We start from the raw sequence: 9,185 nt of genomic DNA on the forward strand, positions 1-9,185 counted from the left end.
GGCGGATTAAAGGAATCACCCGCCAGGCAACCCAGACCCGGACCAGATCAATGCCATTTAAGCCGTTCCCCAGAAGAGCTTTGATTTTGTTGATGGTGGGTGTAAGTGGTTGACGTTCAGCTTGAGATAATTTGTCTGGCAAGGGGTGATTTGACTCCCGACGCAGGGCGCGAAAGCCGGGTAGAGGGTTCTCGTCAGTCGGAGAAGTGTCCTGGCAGTAGAACCATGTCTGGTTCCAATCTTTCGGGTGGCTTGGCGGCTCAGCATAAGGAAAGAGACAATCTCTCCGTCGTTGGATTGAAATTCCACCAAGTTCCAAGCTAGGCCCATTGGCACATTCATTCTGGCGGTTCAGGTAAAATAACTCTCTAAAGAGCAGCAAGCTGGGTTCTTCTCCGAGGTACACCTCACAGAACACTTGGAAGTTGCAGATGTTTGACACGGAATTGGGTCCGATGTCTTGAGGTCGCAGGTCAAAGAAGTGCAGGACATCTCTGAAGAATTTTGAGCCGAGAGGAGCAAAGCCCCGGTTCATGTGATCAGTAAATATGACAACTTCCCCATCCTTGGGTTGAGGCCTCTCTTCTGACGGGTCAGGAGCACGATAGGACATGACCTCTTTCTTTGGCAGGTAACCCGTTTTCACGAAATCAGCTAAGATGCTGTTGGTGACGTTGGATCTAACCCAGTTGCATGTGATGGGTGCTTTGGGAGCCTTAGGCGGCATTGTGAAAGATGGAAGCCTATGACAAAATAAAGTTTCCGGTTCAAATTTAAGCCGGAGGAAAATTTCAGTTCAGTATTCAAGATGGCGGCTTATGAAAGGGCCTAATGATATATGGTTAATTGTGTCAGGTTATTTAAGCCGTCGTGGATATCATGAGCAATTAAGTTATTTAACTCTATTATGAATGATCCAGAAATTTCACAAAGCATGGCCTCTTTTAAGCCGGGGATATGACCCGCCATGGTTAACAGATACAGTTTTTGCCTAAGTGTTGCACAAACAAGTTTCACAGATTACAGGGATTATTTTGGATCAAACGATCGTCCAGGAAAGAAAAATTTCTAGACCTAAAAACTGATATGGAGAAGTTCATAAGCTCTAAATGAGGTCTTTCTGCAAGCAAAAGGGATCTGCTAGTATTGAAAATGGGCGTGAAACGACTACCGCCGAAGTTATGCATTACTCTTGGATCAAAGGGGGCCGTTGTGGAAGAACTGCGAAGGAATCACGAAGAACCACGAAGAACACGGAAGAACTTGCGAACCCTAATGTGGATCTAGTATATGGGACGGCGAGGGCTTACTGGGCTTACTGGTGCTGATGAGCAGCGGAGATGCGTCGCGGTTCTCTGGTCAAGACAGGTCGATGCAGCGGCCTTGGTTGGTGCAGACGGGATGCGCGGCGGCGGCGGCGGAGCTCGGGCTCTGGGGTGTCGAGAGGAGGAAGACGACGGAAAGGGAAGAGTGACGAAGACCTGAGGACCGGGCCTGTTTATAAGGGACGGCTGTTAAGTGGGCGCGAGAAACGAGGAGGCTGAAGACATGATTATCCAGCTGCAGAGGCGACTCGATTTTCGGGATAGTTATTAAGATAAGGATCCGATGAGATACGTTGGACGGAACATGCATTAATGGCGGATGACGTCACAGCGGGTTACCACGAATCCAGAAGATGACATCATGGCGGGTTATAACCTTCGCGCAAACAGAAGCCGAAAGATTTTCTCTTAAGGTATTGAAGATTGACATGAACCGGTTCAAATCAATCTGGGGCCTAATGTTGAGGATATAGCTACTGGTGTAACCCGCCGTAGATGGGCCGGGTTACGTTGCGACAGCTCTTCGTTCAGAAGCCCAAGGACAGGTTAAGGATGGCGGTTTAGTGATAGGTCTAAGGCCCAGAGGCTGCTTAAGGCCCGTAGTGGTAAACCGCCGTTGTGGCATGACTTGTAGTGTAAGGCAAGAATAGTTAAGAGTCCGAGCCGGACACAGTTTATGAGCCGGCCGGGACTCTGAGAGCCGCTGGGCGTTAACCTTTCTATATAAAGGGACGACCCGGCGGCGGTTCAGGACAAGTAAGATCAGATCGATAGCCAAGCAGAGCGGTTTAGCTCCTGGTCATCGAAACCCTAAGCAATACCACCTCAACTGGAGTAGGCTTTTACCTTCAACGTAAGGGGCCGAACCAGTATAATCCTCGTGTCCTTTGTCCCGTTTAACCCCTTTAAGCTTCCTAGCGGCGATGGCTCCACGACTAAGTCCTTGCACGAGGACATCTGCCGTGACAATTCCACGACAGTTGCCACTGTTACAATTACTACAAAACTGCTACTGTTACTTTTTCCACCGTTATCGTTACTTCCATACTACTTTGCTACTAAATACTTTGCTGCAGATATTAAGTTTTCCAGGCGTGGTTGAATTGACAACTCAACTGTTAATACTTGAGAATATTCTTTGGCTCCCCTTGTGTCGAATCAATAAATTTGGGTTGAATACTCTACCCTCGAAAACTGTTGCGATCCCCTATACTTGTGGGTTATCAGTGCTCAGCCCATGAGTCATCTTGAGCGATTGGTGTCAATGGACGACCAATGCTAATGAGTTCACTGCTTGTGAGAGTAGGCGATGATACCGACTGGGCCTCGAGCTGAGGAAGGACTACAACATCTTCTACATTGTCTTCATGACCAATGTCTTCAGCTGTGTTGGGGTCAGTAGCTGGAACTTCTTCACTTGCATGAGCCTCTATGGAAGTAGGCTCATGGATCATAAGACGACGCTCTCGGTTGGTTGAAGCAGGAAGAGCGATTGAGATTGGTTCAACATTGAGGGGCTCTGCGGTAGCAGCACACTCTTTCTTTGAAGACTTCGAAGCCTTGGTCTTCAACTTCTTCTTAGAGGGAGCATCATCAAAAGTATCCTTGCTTCCTCTTCCTGGCTTTGGCTTCAGCCTGTCGTGTCTTCTTCATTTCTGAAGCTGCCGAGGGGACCTTTGGCTTCGAGCCAGTCATGCTGGCAGGGAAGACAATGCTAGGTTGTTCCCGCCTTAAAGATTTAGCTTCAACTTCAGTAGACTTCTTGGTTTTCTTGGCAGCCATCTTGGGGTCGATGCCAGGACGCCCAAAAGCCTTTCGCTTCTCTACTTCATTATGGTCTTGAACACATTTCTGCGCATAATACTTCATGCGCTTGCGAGAGCCTTTGGCTTCTTCCCGCTTCTTGTGGAACTCTTCCTTAAGATCATGCCGCATCTTCTTGAAGATTTGCACACCAGCCACACTGAGCTTGGCCATGTGCTTCTTGAAATGCACCTTCTCATGATCAATCTTGTTCTTGAGCTCGATGATTTTCTGAGCCAAGGCCAATTCGTTGGCAATGGCTCCATGGAATGTGACGCTGATGTCCACGGGCAGCTGAAGGTCATCAATACTGATGCTCTTGTCGTCAAACCATTCATCAATGAAGTTGTTCAATATGTCAACATCAAAGAGGGGCAGATCGTTGAAGATCTCCACCTCTTGCTTGCTCTTGATCAGCATCTCTAGAGCTTCATCTCCAAGATCTTCATCACTTGAAAGATCAATGGTGTCTTCCTCGTTGCGCAGAACGGCAGCAGGAGTCAGTTCATGCCCAGAAATCTTCTTGGGCTTCTTGGTCTTCTTTGTCCTCTTGGACACACGAGATAGGTCTTCAGACTGCACACTGGGTTCAGGAGGTGCAATCTTCAATGGCTTCATAGTTGAAGCAGTTGGTGCAGCAGAGGGCTTCGAAACTTTTGTCTTCTTCTTCTTCTTCAGCTTCGGTGGTGCAGAAGCATCTTCGGAGTCTGCGTCATCAGCTGATTGCTCCACTGTGGCCCTTTGAGCTGCAATGTGGGAGAGGAGCCCATCGAGGCTAGTGAAGGGCCCGATGACATTGGGATTGGCATCGCGAGTGCCATCCTGCCTTGGAGCAGACGGACCAGGGTTGAAGTTGAGTCCAAAATCCCTCTTGTTCTTTGCAGCCGACTCCTTTGCGAACTGGTAGTTGCGCTTGAATAGATTGTCGTCACGACACCATAATAAGGATGATGGGTCGGCATTCTCTGGCTTCGGTCCTCGGACCAAGCACGGATAGAAACCTTGAGCAATGGCTTCAGGCTTCGACTTTGGCTGCAGATTCTTGTACAGAATATCGCCCCATGGGCGTTTGATGGCGTTCTTCTCAGCATATTCGACAGTGACGAAGTTGTACTTGAACCACTGTTCTGCCCAATATCTTCGAATCCATTGGATCCGGGTCTTGCGCTGATTGTAGTTCTCCTCTGGATCTGTTTTGTATAGTTCATGCAGATCCGGAGGCAGATCTAGAGCTGTATTGCCTCGGCGTTGCCTGCCACCTTTCCTAGCAGACTTATCTGTGGCCATGATATTCAAGAAGATAGGCTTCAGAACAGTGAAAGGCTTCCGTCTACTGGTTAGACAAGAACTGGCTTCGGGAGAGTGAATATGATGCTGTAAGAACTCTGCAAATGAATGCAGACTATGAGAACCAAAGGATTCTCCCACGGACATGTACCTGTGACAGCATTAAAGGTGCGAGGGAAGGGGAAGAGGTCATACGCATTCTCAGATGATTTTGAAGATAAATCAGTTTGAAGACATTGACCTCATAGAGCGAAGACATTCACTTATTTGAAGAGAGTTGGTTCCAGATTTGTACGAATCCATGAATAAGTACACGTGAGGAATCTAACTAGTTATGAAGCATAAGTGAATATCCTTTGCATGATATGAGATGCAGACAGAGACAGATCCAGATTTGGAAGTATAGAAACCACTTTTGGTGGAAGTGGATGGATTTGACGGATCAAAAAGGACAGTAAAAAGTGAGATTTAATTACCGTTGACGAACTGCTAGACGAGGCAGAGAAAGAAGCCGAGCAGTTCAATCTCCCGCGCCCTAACTTGGCGACGGAAGACACCTACGGCGGCGGCGGAGAGGACGAGATCCGCGGCCGGCGTGAGGACGGCGTCGAAGAAGTCGCGGCAGCTAAGCGCTTCGTCTCCAGCGTCGACGCGAGATAGCGGAGGCGCTAGGGTTTGAGCGAGGTTGCGAGGTGGAAGAAGAGATAATGACCGCGCGGGGCGAGTATTTATAAGGTGGAAGGCTGTATCGCGTAATTACGCAGGTGCCCTTGGTGGTTCACATCTAATGGACACGTGGCGTGCATGCAACTCATTGAAAGTTGTTCCATGTTCCCACGCACGCCTGGTTTGTCGGGTGGTCGTTCCGGCTTCTCCGAGATTCAGGCAAAAGAGATATATCATTGGAAGCTGTTTTAAATGTGTGTCTCTATATTTTCAGCTGACAAGGATGCATTAAAGACATTCGACAAGTTTCAATAGAATGCATATGACTTAGATAGATAGAGTTTGAGGAAGAAGCACAGAAGGGGTTAGGGTCCGATCACATTCACTTAGTTCGGAGAAATGGCAAATTCGAAGACGTAACTATAAGTGAATGCTGTAGAGGAGAGAACACTATATATATATATATAGGACATGGCTATTCTGTTACCCTCGGGCCCTATATATATATATATACAAGCCGACGGTGATTTCCCCGCTGGAAAAGAGAAAAAGCAAACGACCCACTAACCCCACCGTTCCCACTTATCTCCCTCGATCCCGACCACCCCACGCGCGCCCCGCCGCCTCCTATCTCCGGCGACGCGCCGTGCCCCTGCCTCCCACCTCCGGCGCCGCGCCGCGCCCCCCGCCTCCAACCTCCGGCGCCGCGCCGCGCCCCCCGCGTTCCACATCCGGCGACCCGCCGCACCCCCCGCCCGGCTCCCTCCCCGGCGACGCGCCGCCGCCCGGCCTCCTCCCCAGTGCGCCACCGCCCGGCTCCCTCCCGGTGACGCGCCTCCAGACTCCCTCTTTCCCCGCCAATGTACGCTGCGTGACCCGAGCGCCCGGCTGCCGCATACGAGGTTGCGCGCCACCGCCGGCCCAACCGTCTCCGTCTGGATCCCCCGCCTCCCACCGTGGCTCCTCGCCGCCACCATGGGATCCCAGCCGGCAGCCTCCCCTGAGCGCCCCGTGCCCGGCTGCCTCGCTTCCATCCGGTCATCGCCCCTCCACCATGCCTCCTCCCACAACCCCGATCCAGTTCCAGCGACCTCCACCAGGATGCACGTCGGTCTCGCCGTGGTCACATCGGCAGTCCAACTGGTCAATCCGTGGCCGGTCGCTCAAAGTGCTGCGTTTAGGCCACCCCGTGCTCCACCCCTGGGCCTAGCTCAGCTTTCTTCCTCCCATGCTATCTCTCATCTGCCTACTTGTCCTGCTCTGTTCCATCTCCTGAACTGTTGATCATGCATCAACTCTCTCGCTATGTGGTGTTCTTGCTCCCTCTCTCGTAGCTACAACATGGTCACAGACTAGTTGATGGATCCAAAAAATGATTATGGATAATTGTTGTTCTGATCTCTAGTTTCTATGATCTGATGGGTAAGATTCTCTCTCTCATGCTCTCTCTCTCTCTCTCTCCTCATCCCTTGTAGTTTGTGTGAACTGATAGTTTAGACTCGATGAAATCCGATGTTTGTAGTTTGTGTGTACTGATAGTTGAAACTATGAATTCCATGCTTTGTAGTTTGTATGAACTGATAGTTAAGACTCGATGAACTCCATGCTTTGTAGTTTGTGTGAACTAATATTTGAGACCTCAAAGAGTTGTCCATCTCGACTCGGTGAACTCATAGCTGATAGTTTTGTGAAGTGAAAATTCTTCTTCAAGTTCTTGTGGTATTTGATACTTTGTGAGCTGATAGCTGATACTTTGAGATGGATGTATTATTAGGCTGTGAAAATTATGTCAGATATGTGCAGTTTAATGGATGAGTGTTATCTAGATCCTTTTAATCTGAAGGTAGTTGCACTACTAAAGAAAGTAAAATAATTAGTATTTTCTATAGACAAGAAATGGGCATTTGGCTCAGTAATCGTCCATTACTAGAGGTATTGTCACTTGACCATTGTCCAGAACTAGTTTCAATTCGTGGACTACCGGCACTTGCAAAATCAAAGAGGCTGACCATATCAAAGTGCCCAAAGTTGAAGCAAAGGAGATGAGATGCTACAAAAAAGGTACATATGCTAACAGTAGTTTTACCTTCCAGCCTTTACTCCGCTCTGGTCTGAAGTTTCTGAAAGCAAATCATTAACTTGAAACTCCCCACCTCTTCAACGGGTCTAGCCATAGTTGCAGGCAGCAGAGGATAAAAAATGCATGGATTAATTGGAACAAATCACACATAGGCTATGCGCTACGGATCACACACACACATATTAGCAAAATGTGCTATAGATTAGATCGATTGATACCTCCTAGTGTACTATTTCTGTAACTGTATTTGGTCTGCACTTATAGGATTTAGGGAAGTACTGCAAAAATGTCTTGCATTTAGTTACAGAGGTAGTATCCGATAAACAACATCAGTTCTCATATAAATGTCTTGCATTTAGTTACCAATATAATTCATGTTTGTTCTGACTTCTTGTTTCTCTAAAGCGGCCAAATCCCGGTGCACCTGGTAGTTCAAACTTACACCAGATTGCTGGTGACCAACTGCCCCGCCTCTACAAGCTCCTCGGGGATGACATGGTAGTAGCTGGGATCCCCTACAGTGGCCAAATCTCGGTGCACCCAGCCGCCGGTCGTGATCCCCTCTACTGAGGCTCCACTTCGAGGCACCGTCAGTCCACAGGAGCAGGGGCGGTGTGCTCATCAACAAAAAAGAACAGAAGGTATTGTGCTTGGAAACTTAAAATTCTGTACACATTTGGGAAACAGAAGTTGTAGCTTCTTTCATCAAAGTTCAAAACGAATAATATATTCAGTTCAACTTGTTCTAGCAAACCATGTGCGAGACACCATAGAATGAAAATGTTGTTGCGTTGCCAGGTCTCCAATTTGTTCAACTACAAATAAATTACATCCGTTCGACTACATATATTACACTAGTTCAACTGAGTGCGTCACACCAATTGACCTAAGTTTTACATATGTATCACTTAAGAAAAAACTGTAGATTTTGATGATGCAAGCTTAGTTCTTTTTTCTATTTCCTGTAAGTTCAAGTGATCAATTGCTATAAGGTGGCGGGTTGTTTACTCAAGCAGTTAGTGAATTATGTTCATGGCCAGCGAGATGCTCATCATTTACCACATCCATCTCTACTGAATTATGTTCATCTCTTTCAGTTCATCTTTGAAATTTTGGTCCATTTTCTTTTTGCGGGATGCATAAAAAATCAAAGGTAGCAGCTCAAAAAGATGAATATTGGAAGCCCATTGCCGGGTTGTGGATGGGTATGACTTGAATCAGTAGCAGGCCTGTAACTGAATCATTCCGCACCACTTTTGTGTCTGTGTGGCTTGACGTGCAGCCCGCCGGCTCAGTCGTGCAATTTAATGCATGAAGTAAGCCCAACAATTCAGTTTTCATTTTCTGAATTTTTTGAACTTGCTGCCACTTAACTTACTATTATATTTCTGTATTTAAGAAATACCACCCTTTTCGTTAGTTGCAGTATGTGTTCGAGAGTGGATGAACCCATACCTGAAGGCTCTAGGCTCCGACTACAGCAACAGTGTCAAATTCGCCATGGCCGGCTCAACGGTGTCCCGCGGCATCTCCCAATTCCCTGAACATCCAGGTCGATCCGTTCATCTACTACAAGCACAGATCCCTAGAGCTCTAAAATTCCGTATCAGGTATTTTTTTCATCGGTTCTAAAATTCCCAGAGCATCAGTCCAACGACGTATCGGGGTATACTGTGTTGCTCCTGCGATTTTTTGTATGCTTGTATGTACAAAAAAATGGTACAGTTACTGCTTTGATGTGTCGTGGTGCGAATGTTGTTGATGTTCAAAGTTTGTGCAGAGAAAGACTTCAAAAACTCGAGTCGCTGATGGAATGAATTACTAGAAGTTCAAATTTTCTAATATCTACAGTACTGGTAGTTCGTTTTGCAACTAATCCCGACTGTATAATTCATTTTGCTAATAAATATTCTTCTACATGTCTTTACGTCGGCCGTAGAACATGTATTCCTTTTGGAAGTTAAGTCAATGTATTTCATCTCTTTGATCGGATTAATGCTTGATTTTGGTGATGGCAATTTGTA

General features: G+C 47.4%; 1 long non-coding RNA gene across 3 annotated transcripts; it reads left to right on the top strand.

Moving 5' to 3' along the window:
- The first annotated feature begins 5,625 nt into the window (after positions 1-5,625).
- Positions 5,626-9,185, top strand: LOC123079255 (uncharacterized). 3 transcript variants are annotated; one of them, XR_006437912.1, is made up of 4 exons: positions 5,626-7,142; positions 7,567-7,802; positions 8,259-8,477; positions 8,582-9,185. It is a non-coding gene; the product is annotated as an uncharacterized lncRNA (long non-coding RNA). The 3 variants fall into 3 exon arrangements; XR_006437913.1 differs by having other exon boundaries at positions 8,315-8,477; XR_006437911.1 differs by having other exon boundaries at positions 7,567-8,477.

This window comes from Triticum aestivum, chromosome 3D, assembly GCF_018294505.1.
Source record: "Triticum aestivum cultivar Chinese Spring chromosome 3D, IWGSC CS RefSeq v2.1, whole genome shotgun sequence".
NCBI lineage: Eukaryota > Viridiplantae > Streptophyta > Magnoliopsida > Poales > Poaceae > Triticum > Triticum aestivum.